Below are 15,846 nucleotides of genomic sequence, written 5' to 3'. Positions count from 1 at the left end.
AAACAGAAGGCAGAAGGGAAATTTCATTGTTGTGTATAGGTATTTAAAGACGAAGCATTTCAAAAGGAAGACACTTCAACTTTGCTGAGAACGACATAAAAAAAAAGTTGCTTGGCAGAGTTAGAGTAATGGTAGTACATCAGCTGTGAATAAAGGAGTGATTTTTGGCATGGTCATCAGATATTGGAACAACTAAGTGGGTAAGGTAGGGAATCTATCATCTAACAGGGAGATGAAAATCAGTACTTTTCTAAAACACATCATATGACTGGGCTACAAGGAGGAACTATGGTATTCATCATGGCCTCTGAATCTGAGACACAAGTGAACTCAGATCACATCCTTCCTTTCTGCAGCCTGTGCATCCTCACAACTTGTTGCAGCACATAATAGAAATCATTTGCTTTGTGGTTTTAACTTGTCACCTTGGCAATACTCCAGCCTCTTGAAGAGTACTTTGGCTTCTCTTTTGTATTTTTATTTTTGTGTCCCTCTGAGCCTATCAACAAGATACTGAGTGGAACTGACAGGTACTGCCTGAGAGAGTGCAGAAAACCTTATTGTGTTTCAAACTAACATTTCTTGTTCATGCAGTCAGAAGGAACTGGGGTTAGAAAGGAAGTCTCGCTACTGCTTAGACCAACAAGTACCTGTGGAAAGTCAAAATGTATTTTTTTGGTCATTTTTTGTTGCTTTATTTTGATTTCACCAATTTTGCTGAACTTTGTAGCTATTTCTCCTGAGTGCTTGCATGACAGGGYGAACTCCTGTTATCTGGATTTCTGGGAACCTATGATACCATGGCAGTTGAAAACAATTCTAGTCTCTCACTGTCCCTCTGGCTTAAACAAAGGAACAATAATGCATCAGTGAAAAAAAAAGCATCAGACATTGCAATATCTACCTTAATTATTTAATTTCCTTCATAGCGCCATTCCACCACAAAGTTGCTGCAATGATCTTTGGCACTTACCCAGGATCCTTTCTGGGAATACCAAGAACTAAGAGGACTGCAACTCCTTCCCTACGAGGGAATCTTTGTCCTTGCCATGCTGAAGAGTCATGCTTTGAAAGGAAAAGAAAGGAGGCTTTGCTACTGTCCATGCTACAGCACGCTATACCTTGAACATTAAAACACAAAGTTGTCTGGTTTAATATTTATTTTTAGCGGATAAATTTCATGAACATTAAACAATAGCTTTTTTATGATGTAAGCTGAATCAAAAGCAAAAAATGCCTGTATGAAATATTAATATCATGTGGATACAATTATTTGTCTGCCTATAACTTTACTTTTACAAAACCATCCACAAAAATCATCAGTAAGGCATAATCATAAGAACAAATGTCAAAGAAACTCACCTTCAGCTAAATTATTTCTTCACGCATAGGAAAATAACTTCATAAAGTCAGAGTAAAAATTTTTTTATAAAACTGTAGCAAGTTACTGTGACAGAAAATTATTAAGAGAATACAGTCCATTGCTTATTATTTTCTATATAGAGACTATACAGGTCAGTTCCTACCTCTCATAATTCAACAAAAAGCATCTGCTTAAGCCTCTAGCAGTTTCTCCTTTTAATGCCATCACTGATGTTCTTGAAATCTGGTTTACATTTAAGATTACAGAAATTAGTTCTATCCTACTTTTTCTCTTTTTCTGTCTCTAATCAATCCAAAAGACTTCTTTATTTCCTCCCACACAGTCCTCCTTCCACAATCTCCATGATTATCCTCATATCACATGCAAATACAAATTCAAATGATCTTGGGGCCAAAGATTCACAGAACTACCTTTCTAGGGCAGGACTGTTTTTGCTTTTCTAAATGTAATTCTCAGTTTCTATTTTCCCTCTAATATCTCCTTATATCTATCCTATGAAAAAGTCTTCTTGTCTAACTGCTGTCTAAAGACAATAGCTACAAGTCTTGTGCTAAATATATATACTGATGTAATAAAACTTTTTTCTTTTAATAACCTCTTATTTGTGGGATGGAGAATTCTTAACCTACAACACAAGCTGCTTTAATAGTATTTCAGAATACCATCAGTGGCAAGCATTTTGATGACTGGCTAATTTTTTTTGTTATTAAGTAAAAAATAAAAATAAGTCTTGTCCTTATCTTAATTCTACTTTCTGTGTACCTCTTTCTCAATTCATCTTCATGGCAATGGTTCTTCAGCCAAAATTTTGTAAAAGACAGAGACTCCTTGGAGAGCAATCATTCTTCAAACTCAACTGAGTTGCAYTGAGCAATAGGACTGGGTTGGGCTCAAGAACCATGTAATGCTTCTTCACTCTTTCTGCCTCTTTCATCATACTTTGTGTTGAAGGTGGGTCATACTACAAGCTTCTATGAGACAATATCCTCTGACTGGTCCTCCTTTCAAGCCAAAAATCTTGATGTAGGCAAGCCTCAAATTATACTGGGTTCCGTAGGCTGTCCACTGGTTTGGCTCTGTAGGACACAAGTTCAATGCCTGTGAGATAATGGCTATACGCAAGTCCAGTTGCACACGCCTGTTTGCCATTGCTTTTCAAGGAAATTATTGAAACAGGCTTATTACTCACATAATATTGAAAATAAAAGTACAAACAGCATCAGTTATTTAAGAAATCTAATTTTGATAAAATTTTCCCTATTGCTCAAGATTCCATGTAGTTATGAGACCAAGCTAAAAACATTTCAGTTATACAGTCTTGAATTGTATCAAAGTCCAAATATACAAATATAACAATTATATTTTAATTACAGTTATTAACTGAATTGCTATGTGTGAGCTAGAAAGAATATAGTAAGAATATTTTCAAGCCCCATCTGCATTTTCAAGGCTGTCTGCTATTTTCAAAGTAATATATAAATACAAATGATTTGATGAAGAAATAATAGTAAGTGTTTCCATAGTATTTTTTTATTCTTGTTGATGAAGTAACTTCTCAGTACACATGACTAACTTTACCTCATATGATTATAAGGAATAACAGCAAAGGTTGCCCCCGGTTACCCTTTTTTTTCACTTGCACATAGCTTTCAGCCAGTAAAACTAACATCTAAGATTCCCTCTTCCCATTGATGAATTAAATGATACAGACGATAACACATCTGAGGAAAAAGATCAGTCATATTATTAAAAGAAATATTCTGTTCTCAGACTTATTCACTTCTGGAGAATAAGTCAACTTCCATCCTGAAAAAAGTTACCAGCTAGTACGAACTAGAATTTGTTTCAAAAATATGTAATATTATACTTTAATTGCCAAAACAGTGAATTTCATGTATTAATCTTTCCTTAAAATATTTTTTTCAAAGTCATCTCATAGTATGATACGGAAAACTAATATCAAATCCAACCTGAGGAATCTAATTATAGCAGTAAACCTGGGAGTTGTTCCTATAGTCCTTGGCTAATTGTGTAGAATTTTTTCTTAAAATAGTAAAGCAGAAAACCTATAACTGCAGGCTTCTATTTGTTAGATTCTAATATTCTGAACATCTAGAGATCAAACCTTATTCTGAATTGTAGCAAACAGGAAAAAAAATGGAAATTCAGAATTTAGTTCTGAATACCAAACAGGATTATTTTGGTATGTACTTATCTCTTGCACCAGATGCACGACAGAATTTAACTAGTTGGTCAATTTTGAGATTTCAACCAAAGGATATCATGATGTTTTCATTCACTGCTACCAGAATTTTTTGTTTGATGWAGATGCTTTAAGTCTGTGACCAGGCCAGCTCTTAATTTTTTTTTCTTTAGTCTCACATCACAAGGCACTATTTTATTTCTTTTTTAAAGACCCTGAGTATTTGTTGTAATTCTTCAACAAACCCTTTTCAATTTGTCATCAGTCTTCCAGATCTTTCATTAGCCAATTGAAACAAATACCAGTACAGAAAAATTTAATTGGGCTCCTGTGTTTAGTTAAAATATCATAATACAATGGCAGACATTTGGAGCAAATATGAAAAGAGTGTTTTCAACTGCATAGAATAGGAAAACTGATTACAGAACTAGTCTGACTTAATTTTTCCAAGGGTCTTCAGGATCCTAGCCATCATTCCAAGGATTATTCCTTTTGCATTGCACTCAGTCCCACAGTTATGACAGCCATTCTTTTAAAGTAATATTCAATACAACCAGTTGCATTGGTACCCCAGAAAAGATGAAACAGAACTATTCGAAGGGACAGAAGCTATTACTCAGAGTAGGCATGCCATTCTCAATTTATTTTTTGTCTTTATACTATGTTCTCAGAGAAAAAATAAAGACAGATCCAGTAAGATGACTGTGCATTTCATATTTCTCATTGYATGGTGGATATGAGGAGGAGACAGCACCAGCAACTCCAGAACAGAAGCACAAGAAATTCCATGTTAACAAAGGGAAATTCTAGTTCAATGTATGAGAAACAGAAAGAGAAAAGTAGAAACTATCTGATATGCTAAACTGTCAAGAGGAATTTTGTTTTTGAAATATAAATAATACATTTTATTTTATGTTTTGACAAAATACATTTTTATCTTTACTTTCCTCATAGAAGACTATTTACTCAGAAATATAGAACTTCATTTATGATATAAGGATAGATAAAATCTATCATTATTTTAGAGTTTTAAAAGTAATGTAAACACTCTACTCATATGCTGTCCAGTGATGAAGCTAACATCCTGGCATATAGGCTATTCTGTCTTTGTAGGCATGAAGTATAACAGTGTGATCAGTATAGCTGGGGTACTGAGACACCAGGAAATGCCAGGCTCCCCAGAATACCTTTGAGTATGTGTGAGTGATAGCATATGGCATRTGGCATACTTCAAAGTTCATATGTGAGAATCTTGATGAAATAATTTTTAACAGTAAGCAACAGAGAATAGCCTAGAGAAGGATGCACACACTTGAGAAAACAAAAGTTTGGCCACACCCTAAGATTTTCATTTGCTAATTACCATGCTACAAACACACTTTTTGATTCTAGCAAATTTAATAAGCCCAGAGCAAATCTACAAATACAGCTCCACTGCCCCCATTATATTACGCATTATATAAGCCTGTCACTTCATGACTGGTCCCTCCTCTTTGGAGTTCCCAGTCTCAGCTGACCTAGCAAGAGTTAAGCCGTTATACTCCTAGGGATAGAAACCTACTAATCCAGGTCTCTGGGTCACTGAAGCATATAAGTCATCCTTCTAACAGGGTGCAGTTCCCCAAAACTAGAGAGTAGAAAAAGGCCCAGTGTAAAGAAATAACAATGACAAAGTTTACTAGGTAACTTTGCTAGGTAACTAGCAAAAAGAAAAATATAACTATCCCCCTTCTGCTGCGCACAAGTGGCTGAAGATCAGACTGAGCTGTTGCCTTAACCTACCGCTTGAAGAACCCCTGCAGAACTGTTCCTTAATAGAAATGCATTTGTGCCGCCTTAGCACTTCCAGCACAAGCCTACACCTTCACCATCGTCTGCCCTTTTTTGGCTCGCAGGTGCATTGCCCAATGCAAAAAAATTAACCTTTCCTTTAGCAGGAAAAACCTGCACTGTCATTTCTGGAAATACTACCTAGAAAATGGTGCCAAATGGCCAAAATAGTATCTTGTAATCTTCAGACTAAAGACATTTCAGTGTGAAATTCTGGTGCAAAGAAATGTTTTCTTTTTCTAGTTTGTATTACAGCCTTCAATCTTTTGACACTGCAGTTAATACCTGTTCCTAAAGTACAGAGGAAAAATAAAAAGACAGCGTGTCAAGCAGCAGCCTGCTTTGTAGCTTTTATTTGTGCAGCCTGAAATATGCTTTGCTACACAATATTCAAGGGAGAAATTATTTCAGCTTATTTTTAAAGTACTAAAAAAATGGACTCAAATGGTAACATAAGTACTTGTTGCAGYACTGCCTGCTTAGTTGGGCTTTGGCATTTCATGATGTTTCCTTTGTAGCAAGGAATTCAGGGCTAACTTCTTATCCATAAAGAAACATCTCAAAGATCCAATTTGTCTTTGATGCTCATGGCCCACAAAATAAATTAAAACTTGTGGGCTTCCTGGGTATTGCTGGTTTCCATTTTTATCCTTCAATATTTAGTCAAAATACCACATGCAACCAAAAAACCTACACCAGCTTTCCTAATTTAATCTTTGTGTGTTTATGGAAGCAATTAAAAATAAAAATGAATTGCATACGGTCTGTTCTTGGCATTTATGTTAAGCTAAACTTCCTCCTGTCATTTTCTGATAGGGCAGAACTAATTTAATGCTGTGCTACTAAGTTGTTATAATGAAAAACAGACGACAAAAAATATCCATTTGAGAATTACATGATTTTTACATGAAAATAAAGCTCACTTTAACTTTGCAGATGTCTGTGCAAGTAAAGTCCACCTGAAAACCTGCAGATGGTGTGGAAAATTTAGTTTGTACTTTGGGCTATATAGCTGAGATTTGAACATCTGAAGCCAAACCTCATCTGCCCACCTACATTCTTCACAGTGAAAAGCCACACCCTACCATCTAAATTCATGTGCATTAAAAATGACCAAGATATTCTTCTGTGCATAGACTTGGCATTTTGGGGCTTCTGTGGAAACACAATGCATCAAAGGACTACATATTGCAGAAATTGGCCCTTAAGAAGTAAAACAACTGAAGAAAGAAAAGCTTTTCTGTAATTACTTTAGTATTTTAGATAATCACAGTGAAGCCATAACTTACGGTAGAGTCAGAAACTCATTCTGCAGATAAGCAATTAAGAGGTTAAATCTTTCCTAAAGAAGCTTTTTGGTTTTTCAGAAGAAGAGGGGTTGAAGAGATTGCTGAGTCTTTTCAAAGGTAACTGTGAAGCATTTAGCAGTTTGAAATACCATTGCTGTGTTTAGACCATTTTCTTTTGGAGATGTCAATTTGAGGAATATATACCTATAGATTTTCATTTTTTTCCCCAATAAGTAGTTCCATTCACTGTGAAGAGGTGTTTGTGTGAATAAAGGTCGCAGAATTTTCAATATCAAATTGAGGTTTTCATTGCAAAATCAAATCCTAGGAAATCTGAAAAATATACATGTATGTTAGTGGCTTTCATATTAGTAAAGTTGTTATTTTTTCTCTACCAATAAAATCCTAAATTTCTTCTCAGGGCTTGCAACATTATGCAAGATATTCACCAATGGGAAGGCTGCCCTTATGTTCATTTTCATATTATCTGAAGAAGTTCTCAGTGATTGTTCCTAATTCAGAAAGTCCAAAACATTTGCAGATTATTACTTAAAAAAAAGAGGTTCCAAGTTTAAAGGTGTATAAAGAAACGAGAATATTACCTTGAAACTACTTCTTCCCACTAGGTCATTGGGCCTTAGACAGTAAATAGAGTTAGCCCAAGTTATCATCAAATGCATTAAAAAGCTTTTTTAAAATTTTAGGATACACATAAATTCTAGCAGTACTGTACACTATAAAGAAGTCCATGTGCCTGGGATACATCAAAGTCAGCTATACATTAAGCACAGTATAAAATGCACACACAGGATAATATAACAGAGTGTAAGGATGATAGGAAAGATGTCCTGTTAAGTATAGCTTATTTGAATTATTTGTATGAATCAATGATTATAAAAAATTAATCATTCAACCATATCGCCCTTAAACTTTTCACTGGAAGAAGTGCTTGGGATATTAAAGCACAAGCTAGCATCACATAAATTTGCTTACACTAATTCTGAGCTCATCTGTGTTATCTCAGACAACAGCACTGCTTGCAGCACAATTAATAAATGCCAGATCCGGTCCTCAGGTATAATGAGGATATTTGAGTGTAAAATTTTTTTCTGTTCTTTCAGATGCATGATTCCTCCATTCTTTTATTTTAACAAACAGAGGCTTTCATATTTCCTGGATTTAAAAACAGGGACTGTCCAATTTGTATACTTTTTTTTTTTAGCCATGTTCTCCAGGACAAGGATTTCAAGGTACAACATGGATACTGTGCCTGAAGTTCCGAATACTTCTTTAAAACACATTATTTCAATTTTTTTAAAAAACGATATATATCCACAAGTGAAACAGATCACATAATTAACCAAGTGACTTCAAGGGCTTAGATCTACAAAGCTCTTGCTGCACATATTGTGGGGTAGCTGAGACAGTTACATAAAAACAACCTTGGGCTAACCTAGAATTTGAATTTGAATGCAGTGGGTATTACATTCTATAAGCAATGTAGTCTCCTATGCAATTTAAGCTATCAGAATCTTGACCCCATCTAAGTTTGCCTTAAAACTGAGCAGCAAGATATTTTATTCCTACTATCGCCTTTTTACTCATTACTACTGTCAGCATAGAACTTAAACAACTCAACATGACAAATGTTCCTATGGAAACCACAGGACCTGCAAGTGCAGAGCAAACACAATAACCAGTTCCAACAGTTACCTCAAGTCTAAAGATGAAATACAAGGGCACCTTTTAAAGACATGATTGTGGGTATAACAAAGACTTTGACATGTTCAGGTTTTATTTACATTCTCTTTGTACAATTATGAAGAACTTGTACCTTCCTTAAAATTCAGAGGATTTTGCTCAAACCACTGACAAGATTTTTCATTGAGAGAAGAATCATAGACAAAAGCATTGCAAAACAAGTATGTCTCAGAAAGCTGGGATTCCAAAGACTGATTTATTAGATTACATGCAGTACCTAAAGCATTTTTTGAAATGAAACAATAAGGCAATATATTTGCCTATGCATAAATCTAAAAATGACTTTTTTTTTTCCTTTAAATGCTACCATGGTCAACAGTGGCTGTACTATGCAAAGTTGGGTCCATTCAAGCAGCAGCATAAATGCCTATAAATTCATGATTCTTTCCTTCCTCCTTTCTGGTCTCATTTTCTTTTATTTTCTTTCTCTCAACCAGGCTGGCAACTAAACAGAGAGAGGATTAACACAAGTGTTCCTGAAAAAGAAGTCTTTCCCAGGACTACTCCTGCAAGGTGAAATTGAGTAAAGTTGTACCTTGCAAAACCTGTAGCAGGCACTGTTTTATGATTTTTGGAGACATTTATAAGTTCAGCTTATTTTTGGCAGAGTTAATGGAAAACACATTTAACACTGGCAAATGTCAATATGTTCAATTTTTTAAAATACCAGAACTATTTTAATTGCTGAAAATCACTCAAGTTTCATAGTGCCTTTTTGTTATTGTTGGTTATTCAAATGACGCTGAAAGAGAATTTAATGAAGTAAATTCCCATAAGGATTTAGAGTGCATCCCCTAGTTAGCTTAGATCATTCACGTAGGAAACTTTGCCCAATAACCCAGTTTAGTAAAAGGGCCGAATCAAATTGTTTCCAAAGTTAATCTTCTTTCAAGCTTTGACCTTCTTCCAGTCTAGAATGACCTGCTCATTATAAAAACATTTAAAAGACCCACAAAGATGTTACATGATTTTATATAACTTTCTTGCATTTGTCAGAGTCTCTTCTGATACTTTGCAATCAACAAAAAGAAAACAAATGCTTTGGAATACCACTCGTTCATGGAAAATGGCCCCACACAAGTTAACAGCTCCCCAACTAGCCCTATTCTAACCTTTTTAATACAAACAGCAAAAAGGAGATGGCTTTCCCAATTCTTTCTTAATATCATCAATCATTTCTAAGAAAAAGAAGTACTTGTAAGGCAAATCAGGGGTTCCTAGACTCTTACAACTAAAATGTATATATTTTTGTCATTAGAGTATGCAGAACAAAAACAACATCCGTTCAGAAGCAGCCAGTGGAATTACTTGGAAAATCCTAAAAAATAAAGCAAAACTCTGTTATAAAAAAAAAAAAGAARGAAAGAAAGAAAGAAAGAATCAGCTGAACCCCTTTCAACCTAAATCTATAAGACTAACAAACTGCCAGCAAATCTTCAGGCAGCAGACTCACAGAACCTTCTTTGGATGTCTGGAGCCCACTGTGCTTCCTGCATCACCATCACAGAATACTGCTGTCAAGGCACAGCTAGCCAAGGTCTGCAACTCTAGGGAAATCAGGTACTTTTAACAATGACTAGGACCTTCAGATTTACTGAAAAATCCAGAGAACTTGACTATCAGCTCTGCAGAGAAAGAGCTGGAATCAGGCTGATAAAAACCATCCCGGGAGTACAAAGACTCATGACTATAGAGTTTTCAGTCCTAAAAGCCATGGGATTCCTTGACTACAGGGCAGCCACATACACCAAGACTCATGACATGTTTTAGGTACCTGGAAGAAGCATGTTATCAAGCAATGACAGAATTTCCATTCCTGCAGAGCCACACAGTAGCTTAGTGTTTTCAGGACTGATATTTTGTACAATGCCTTCTAAATGGCACTTTTTGGTTCTAGCTATTAGTCTCCATGGGTCTCAGTTTTACAGATCATGATAGCAGCACCAATCAGAACCTAAAGTATTGAATACAATATATGAATTTTATACCAAAGCTGTGGTCTGCAGTTTAACTTGGAACCTGCTCCCGATCGCCAGTGTGCAACAGCGGGTCTTTATCTGCTTAAATGACAAGAAAAGTGGAGATCTAAATCAGCTTTTATTTCTTATGAAATACTACCTAATGTGTTCTGATTAAAGCTTTTACTTTCATGGAAAGAAAAGGAACCATACAAATGGTCAAATTCCTGACTGTGCAAGGTCTAAATATCTATTTCAGTATTGATTTCCTGCCAGCATACGGATTCCAGGGAGATTATAAAATGCTCACCGTGCAACATTTATCAAATAGACAGGATATCAAAGTTAGCCAGATGTTTTTAAGGTAACATGGGTTCCACAACTGGTTCATGACAGTGGTAGTTTATTTGGAATTTATAGAGGCCTAAAAGAAACTTTTGAAGACAGTTATGTGTTCAGTCACACAACAGCAAACAGCAAAGGGAACTGTGAGGAAAAACACAAGAATGCCCTGACACTGTAAGACACACGTGCCCAGCTAGTTTTACTTGCGCAAATAGCCACTTTGGGCTTGAAACATCAGAGCCAAAAACTTAAAAGAATACAGACAAGGACATTACAGTGAGCAGCTAGGGATAAAGAACGGTCTCAAAACAATTGCAAGTGGATAATGTACAGTTCAACTCATCTGTATTTCCAGCAGATGTTATCAAAACAGAATGTAGCCAAAGTACAGAAGGAAGACTCTTTTCTAGCAATGGGCCTTTAGTTGTACCAGATACAGAAGCTGAGAATATCTTTGTCATCACGTGCTGTACAAGACTGAGCACACTTTTAAGATGAAATAAATAACAGCAGTGGAAAAACAATTCCCAAATTTCACTAAGACATCTAATGAGAATGGCTAAGGAACAAGGTAATGTTGGCAAAGATGCTGAAATACTACAACACCAGTTTGAAATTTGAAAGACTGCTGGTGCTGATTTTAAAAGTAGCCCTTTGGAGGAAAACCGTATGTTTTCTCAACAGATAGGTTCACTCTTCTCTTATCCTTCATGGCTGGGTACCCGTTAACCAATCACTTCCTTCTGTGCAAAGTAGGTGTGAAATGCCCATAGTGCTGGACTTCCACCCATTTTAAGGTACTTCAGTTTCAGGAGAGGAGAACTATTCAAGAGGAAAGATAATTGAGATTCAGTCACATATGCATGGGCTTGCATGTTTCTTTCTTGCTTTACTACTGACTAAGGCTAGTGATCATCCTATTTGTGCCCAACGCACACTCTTCTGCATTGGTTCCACAGGGCTTCAGAGCGCACAGATCTATAGGTCTTTTAGACTGAGGGTGCCTGTAGACGACAGAACATTTACTGAGGATCATTGTTAAAACAACAAAGTGCAGTTGATATTTTAGCCCTCAATGCTGAGAGTTTAAAAGCATTTTTTTTTCTTTTTCTTAAGCTTCCAGTCACATTTTTTAATCTTTAGAAATTATCTTGGGATATTAGATATTGTTTGACATGATGATGTAGAATTATTACAGTGCTTTAGCCAAGTTAATGCAAATGCACATTTCTGGTAATCTAGATTTTATAGCAGTACACAAGATAACTAGAAAACAAGCAAAATATAGACAAAATTTTAACTGCATTAACTGTGTTTAATTTAATTCAATAGTGTAGCAGGGTAAACCTAGATTATAAACAGCCATGAAGGACAAGAACGAAATAGTATCTCTAGCCAGTGGTGTCAGCTTGCTCCGCTGCACTTCTTCCTAAACAGTCTTATTTTCAAATTTGCTTTTTTGCCCTGAGCAATTCCGTACTAGCTAAAATACAATGCCATTGACAACTTCAATAAACAGCACACCCTACAACTTTCTCCTAACACAAAGAAACAACACAAAATTGCAACAGCCATGTTAGTAAGTGCATATGCTTTGTAGCCAGAAGAAAAATACTTTTGCTGTGACTTTAAAATTAAGAAATTGAGACACCAGGGCTGGTGGGCTTTGTTGAAATGAAGCCACCAATTCTGTAATAAATACATGTGTTCAGATGTATGAACACACATATGAATATCTGTGTAAAGCTACATGAAAATAAGTTCAGTTCCTGCAAATATAAGAAACTGAAAGCACAGAAATTATAGTAGGGCAAAAGCCTGTAGTTACACGTTCAATAGCAGCAGCAAACTTCACTAAAGGAGATTTCCATATATACAACAAAGTTCATCACAAAAAGTTCATGTAAATATTTTCAATATTTTCATGACTGTACCATATTAGTAACTTCAAATAAGTTATATTGAGGCTCCTTTAATAATTACCAAATAACAATTTGTGATCAAATAGCAACTTTCACATGACACATTTTGATATAGTAGTTATTTAAACTTTGCAGCACACCCAGTGCTCACTAATAGCTAAACAATATGCATATTAACTTGAGGCAAAGAAGTTCTCTTTCAGAAATGACACAATGGCAGAGCCAAGCATAGGCCCCAAGAAAGAAGGTGAACAGACAGTTGAACATATTTGAACCTGATTATCAACCCTTTTAAACTGTTTCTGCACTGGCACAGTCCCCTTTACTGGGGTAGAATTAGTTCTAAATAACTGTTGGTATAAAATCAGAATTAGGCCCACAAAAAGAAATCCAAAAAATGATCACACAGCTATGAAAACCTCACTAATTATCCTTCAAGTATTTTGAGATTAGCAGAGACGGATTTTTCAGAAAATACAAGCTACTCATAAGGACACATGATCTGCTAGCATTAAATCCTTTAAAAGCCAAATATGCTTGTCCTTGATCTCACAGCAAGAGTAGACTTGCCAGCATCCTCCAAATTCTTCTTCCAACACAACTGGCCCTGAAATCCCCTTTGATTTGTGAAGTCTTTGGGGACCCTGTAAGCTCACCTTTTCTTCAGCAATATCATCTCAAAATGACAGTTGCTCCCTCCACCTTGGTCTGTTCTAAGGAATATCTTCGTGTTCAGCAATGCAAAGAGAATAAGAAGACTGCGAAGGGATGAAAGTCTTTTTTGTCTCACTTCACTGCCATTGTAATTTATCACAATGCCACCTAATTCATCCAAGTCAGGCTTTCCTCTTAACTCCCAATACTGGAAGATTTGGAGGATGGGAAGAGGAAGAAAGGAATAAGTCGTGTTCTATTAAGTCTAACTGAAACTACATTTTTTTCCCCTAATCTCTCTCTCTCTCTCACTCTTCCAACACATACACTGAGTTCAAAGCTATTAAAAATAAAACCTTCCTATCCTGTTCAGAAACCTAGAAAACAGGAACCTCATCTTTAGCACAACCTCTGATTTGGTATATCTGCTGTTACCTCTGTTGTCCTTTCTTCCAGCAACTGTGACTGATTTTCCAAAAATCACAGGCCATTTTCCTAAAATATACTTCACACAAATTAGCAAAACCGCAATAGCTTTCTCTCCTTTCCATCTGTCCACAGGATCCAAGAGGCATCCACAGGTATACCTTGGAGAAGCATTTGAAGAAATTTCCTCACTCAGCCATCCAAAGAGGCAGAGAGGAATACCCCTACACTTCTGTCAGTCCAGTTCAGTCAGGTACCATAGCACAGCCACCTTTGTGGGCACTGTAAGAAGCCATGGTTTCATATAGACATTAAAGCATTGCTGGGGACAAAAGAAGGAAGCCACCCCTAGCAACCATTATACCCTTCATCCCAGCCTGCACGTTACTCCTTCTGATGTAACCAGCAGGAAAGACTGTATGATTGCATGATGAAATGGATCCAAATTAAAATTAACCATGAGGGCAGGACTGCCTCTTTTGCACTGGCCTCTGATTTTTTTGGATGCAGTTTGTCTGATTGCCAGTTAATCAATTTTGTTGTATTCTGGGCAGTTTGATACATTCTCTTACATTCTCAGATCATGGCTTCTGATTCCAAAAATATATAATGGTGTTGAACTGTATACACCCATATAATGAACAAAAATTTAGAGGTCTGTTCAGAGAAAAAAATGGAAGAAACTAATTTAACATTACAGTAGCAGCTATCAACTATATGAAATTTCATTACAATATATTGCAAAAAAGGTCTTGCCTTATTTCATAACATTTTTAAAAGTAGGTATATTCTTGTTCTTGAACTTCCCCTCATGTTCTTCACACCATGTCATTACAACATGCTGTGAACATATTGTACACTAATATTGTCCTTAAATGAGGCTGGATGGCTTTCACAAATGGAAACAAATTGTTATCTGATTGCAAAGATGATCTCAACTGTGGATGTGTTTCCTGCTGTTAGCTAACTTGGAATGTTCTTGGCTGAGAGTCAAGGTCATTCTAATCCTGGCAAAGCCAAAAAAAAAAGAAATTTAAAAATGCCCATTGTTTTGCCTGCTTTTATAAAGGGAGAATCCGATCTCTTTTGAATGCTGTGAATGATACTAACTCCAATTAAGTTTAATTGAGTGTAATACTACATGTGTTCATTATAATTAAAGGCAGCCTTGCTAGGACACTGCACTGGGACGCAGGAGACCTGAGGCTCTGCTAACACTGTTACTTCTTGAGGGCAGGGTATGACTCACAGTAATGTGGTTTAAGAATATTTAAGTAAGTAGAAACTTGAACTCATTGGAGGTCTTTAAGTGCTACTCTAACATAGTAAAGAATAAAAGAAATAATGTTTTCCATCATTTGCTGGCATTTTCATGCTGCTCTGAATTAGTATTAATAAAAAATAACTAGTCCACTTATGGAAACATATGAGATTTGCCATCACAATGACATTGAAAAGAAATACCAAGATTGATAACATTTACACTAGCTCATGTGCCTTTCCTATTTTTTTTTTAAATCAGAAACAAAGCAAAATCCCTAAAGATTTTAGTAAAAGAGAGAACCTAGACTCTAGCCTCCTCAATTCCACGTGAGTTTGGTGATTAATCTGCCAATCATTCATCATCCTTACCTTCTCTGCCAAACCCATTACCCTAAGCTTGTCCAGGAAGTCTCCTGTTCCTCTGTAATCCAAGTCTTTTTGAAGAACTACTTCTGCTGGGAAAGTTGCTGGCTAACTACAGCACATTTGAAGAAAAAATTGGAACAGTTTATAGGCTCTACCAGGAGGGCTAATGATCATCTTGAATATCATATCACCTTCCTTAGTGTGTCATAATTGTGTCAACCACAGCAGGTTTGGACAAAATAACTATWTCACAGAATCAGAGAATGGTTGGGGTTGCAAGGGACCTCTGGAATTCATCCAGTCCAACCCCGTTTCTCAAGCACAGTCAGCTAGGTCCAGGACCTAGGTTGTCCAGGACCATGTCCAGTCAGGTTTTGAATATCTCCAAGGATGAAGACTACACGGCCTCTCTGGACAACCTGTTCTAGTGTCCAAACACTCAGTC

The 15,846-nt window shown here is 36.2% G+C and overlaps 1 long non-coding RNA gene across 3 annotated transcripts in view; it reads right to left on the bottom strand.

Annotated features, from left to right (window-relative positions):
* Positions 1 to 911: 911 nt before the first annotated feature.
* The window catches only part of LOC112965174, a 92,598-nt gene continuing 77,663 nt past the window's right edge, over positions 912 to 15,846 (bottom strand). Inside the window, exons 4-5 of one of the 3 annotated variants that reach the window (XR_003253201.1) lie at positions 2,147 to 2,460; positions 912 to 1,065 (exon numbers count right to left, since the gene is read on the bottom strand). This is a non-coding gene — a long non-coding RNA (uncharacterized LOC112965174). Of the gene's footprint in view, positions 1,066 to 1,155; positions 2,461 to 6,916; positions 7,040 to 15,846 lie in introns of those variants that run through there. The other 2 variants (XR_003253200.1, XR_003253203.1) reach the window with 2 other exon arrangements.

The sequence above is a fragment of the Apteryx rowi genome, unplaced genomic scaffold (genome assembly GCF_003343035.1).
Source record: "Apteryx rowi isolate R43461 unplaced genomic scaffold, aptRow1 scaffold_204, whole genome shotgun sequence".
Classification (NCBI taxonomy): Eukaryota; Metazoa; Chordata; class Aves; order Apterygiformes; family Apterygidae; genus Apteryx; species Apteryx rowi.
The sequence above is the reverse complement of the archived record's forward strand: the minus strand, read 5'-3'. Positions and strand labels throughout refer to the sequence as shown.